Source organism: Dufourea novaeangliae, unplaced genomic scaffold, assembly GCF_001272555.1.
Source record: "Dufourea novaeangliae isolate 0120121106 unplaced genomic scaffold, ASM127255v1 scaffold78, whole genome shotgun sequence".
Classification (NCBI taxonomy): domain Eukaryota; kingdom Metazoa; phylum Arthropoda; class Insecta; order Hymenoptera; family Halictidae; genus Dufourea; species Dufourea novaeangliae.
The window spans coordinates 812,526-816,059 of NW_015373959.1; the positions used below are offsets into that span (position 1 = coordinate 812,526).

At 43.1% G+C, this 3,534-nt stretch overlaps 1 protein-coding gene across 8 annotated transcripts in view; it reads left to right on the forward strand.

Moving 5' to 3' along the window:
• The window catches only part of LOC107186411 (CUGBP Elav-like family member 2), a 476,981-nt gene extending 474,962 nt beyond the window's left edge, over window positions 1-2,019 (forward strand). For 6 of the 8 annotated variants that reach the window (XM_015574265.1, XM_015574269.1, XM_015574271.1 and 3 more), the window contains one exon: window positions 1,165-2,019. The gene's annotated coding sequence lies outside the window, so the exon portion shown is untranslated. The remainder of the gene's footprint in view (window positions 1-1,164) is intronic. The other 2 variants (XM_015574267.1, XM_015574268.1) reach the window with 1 other exon arrangement.
• Window positions 2,020-3,534: the final 1,515 nt, after the last annotated feature.

The window sequence follows — 3,534 nt, forward strand, 5'->3', positions numbered from 1 at the left end:
ACGGTTGTTGTTGTCCGTATGAAAACTCAGACCGTTCACTTTCCGCGTTTATTCTTCGTATACACACCCGCTCGTAAGTAATAAGATACATTGAATATGCAGTGAATGTTGCAGGGCGTCACAAAATTCATGAAAGTATTGAAATAAATATAGTTTACGAAATATTAATGCTCGATGAAGAACGCTTACGTTACTATAAAGCAGAATTGAAAAAATTTTATTTGAAATAAGATGACAAATAATCATAATGAATTAATTCATTATTTCAAATATTTTATTATTTTTATTTTATAAATAACATAAGCAAACTAATGTTATTTTGTGTTCAATTCGAATAAATTATTTTCAAATAATTTTTCATTCTAGTTACTGCCTTCGAATAAAATAACAAATAATTTGACATAAGAGAATTAACACTGAACCTACCACGAGCGGCCACATGACTGATTTTTCCATTCTAAATCCTGCCTTTTTGTTTCGGTAAGTTTCGTGTTAATAATGCTGGCATGATAGAATTAAAGAATATTTGAAAAATGATGCGAATAAATATTTGACCGCGCAAAAAGTAAAATGAAAATCTAATTCATTTGAAATCCAAATATCGAAATAATCTAAACTAATACATGATTAGTTTAAATAACATATAGCCAGATAAGATAATACATTATCTTAACGATTATTGTTCAAACAGTTTATTTGTATAATGCCCAAGCCTGCTATAAAGTGATAGTGGCGTGTAAAGTATATCATTTTTACGCAACATTATACTTTCTGCGAACAGATCAGGTGTCCTAATACTTACGAACAGTAGTTATATACAGTAAATCATCGATAAGTATTCAAAGACTCCACTCCACTGTATGTTCAGGCGTCATACCCGAAACTTAGAGGGATCCCTCGTGGAACCAGTCTAACGCCCACTGGTGGGGATGACGTCTGAACATTCAGTGCCGAGGAGCCTTCGAACACTAATCGATGATTCACTGTACACCGTGCGTTCTTCCGATAGAGATATCGCGCGAAAATTCCTTCGACCGGTCGAACCATCCAAAGATCGATCGCGCGTGTTCAATGATGTCACCTTGCACGTTCATCCGGGTGGAATCCTACATTATCTGGTGTGTGGTGGTGACTAACATGTCCGTGTGTTTGTTTGTGTGCCAGCAGGTGGCCTGTGACGTTGTGACCGTGTTCTCGATCGGAGTCGCCGTGCCATGTCAGTCTCTCAGTCAGTCAGTCAAATCGGTCAGTCGTTCGATCGATCAGTCACGACTCCTCGGTCAGCCTCTTGATCAGTCATTCTGTGTCTGTCGGTGCCTATGCACATCTGCCCGCTGTCTCGCTCCTCTCGCAAGAACAGGAGACGCTGCCCCCGCTCTGCTCCTCCCCCCTTCCCTCGTCCCATCCCCTGAAGATCAACAACCACACCGTCCTCTGTTCCTGTCCTACGGCCGTGCGGAATCCGGCAAAAAAATCCCGAGATAAAGAAAAGAAAAAAAAAAGAAGCAAGGAAAGAGAGGGAGAACGGAATAAGAAAAGACCAACCGAATCCATCCAGCTACGAGCTACCTCCAACGTTCTGTATCGCGTGTGGTAGCCACGGTGTCGTCGTCGTCGTTGCTCGGGGTCTGTTCTATTTTAACGGGGATAAGTGGCACCGATTGTCGATCGTGGCGCGCTCTACGGCCACCCTTAACCGCCGCTACGTAACCAAAAACCGATGTAGAGAGAAGACAGACCCCACCTACCTCCCCTAAACAATCCTCCCAATACCTCAACCCTCTGACGAGATCGTCGACCAAAGCTCGAACCGTCGTACCCAAGTGCGCCGCGAAAGTAAAATCGAGGAAAACGGAACGAGAGTGAAAGAGAGATAGAGAAAGGGGAATCGTCGTGGGATTAACAATCGCTCGTTCCCGCGGCGTATCGAGTGACCACGAGTGGGAACGGACCGATCATCGTTTTCAGTGTCGGATGTAGGAAACGAGAGAACGACGAAAACAGAAACCAAAAAAAAAATGACAAAACGAAAGATACATAGACAAAAATACGAATATGTAGCGCAGCGGAAGTTGGGGATACCGGCGCACGAGCACTGTGTTTTTTATGTTCCTCGGGCTGAACTGTGACACGCTACCTTTATCTCTTTGTTTCTTTGTATGTGTACATATATGTACGTATAGCGTATATTGAGACGGTGTGTGCATACCCATTAAAAAAGAAAAACTATCTCTGTGCGTGTGCGTGTGTGTGTGTGTATGTGTGTATATGTGCGTAAATGCGCGTGCGATCTGAATGTTGATCAATTAGATTCGCGAGGCGTTGTTCGTGGCCGGGGCTTGTCGCTGCAATCAGACGTCGGGACCGAGAAAAACGGGATCGGAAGTAGGACTGGGAACGGCTCGAGTCGATTTTTTGAATCGTGACGAATACTTCGTGGACCTTTATCGTTAGGAATATACAGGGTGATTCTCTTGCTAGGGGACCTAAGAAGAGTACTATTACCTAAGAAAGTAAGTATTGATCAGATAGAGGCCCTTGAACTGCCCACAGACGATGCGATTTATTGTACATAAAGACAGTTGCAAGAAACAGGTCGTATTCACAACCACGTCGTACAACAGATTTTTAGCACACCGTTACGATACGACTGCGTCGTATTACACATTGTACAACCGTACCAGAAACCATGTAACTGTCTTTCAAACGGTCGAAGCAACTTGCGTTGTTCAATTAGTTGTACAATAAATCGTACCGTCTGCAGACCCTTTTTAGTATGTGTCGTTAACAGACCAGAATATTACAACGTCGAAGACGACAGTTACTACCTTTGGATCCCCTAGCAAGAGAATCCACCCTGTATCTCGCATAGAATCGCTAAAACGACCCCAATGCGATTTATCGTATTTAAAGTTCTGTAAAGGTGCCACAGACAGTTGCAAAAACCGATTTTTAAACAGTCCATAGACGATGCGATTTATCGTACTTCAGGTTGTACGACTAGTTCCACAGGCAGTTGCAGAGACCGATTTTTAGAATACCGTACCGCCGTACAACGCGCCACAAACATTGCAACTGTCTTTCAAACAATCGAAGCAACTTACGCTGTACAATTAGTTCTACTAAAAGTGAGACAGACAGCTGCAAAGGCAGATCGGAAAATTTTTAGCATGCTGTATTCGCGTACAATCGCGCCACAAACGTTACAACTGTCTTTCACACGGTCGAAGCAACTTACGTTGTACAATTAGTTTTACGATAAATGGCATCGTCTGTGAGCCATTTAAGCCGTTTTCGAAGAGATGGAAGGTTACAGCCGGCCCGTAAAACGGTGCCCAGCCGGTACTTCTTGTATCATACAAGTTAACTGCGCGCGCACCTGTATTAATTTTATCGACTGAGAATCGATATTCTTTTATTTTACCGGCTCACTTTCGGGCTCGCTGTCAGCGTTCGCGAATCGCCTGTTCATAAATGTAGATATACGACGCACTTACGTGCCCGGCTAAACCGAGTACATACATAAGGAAATGA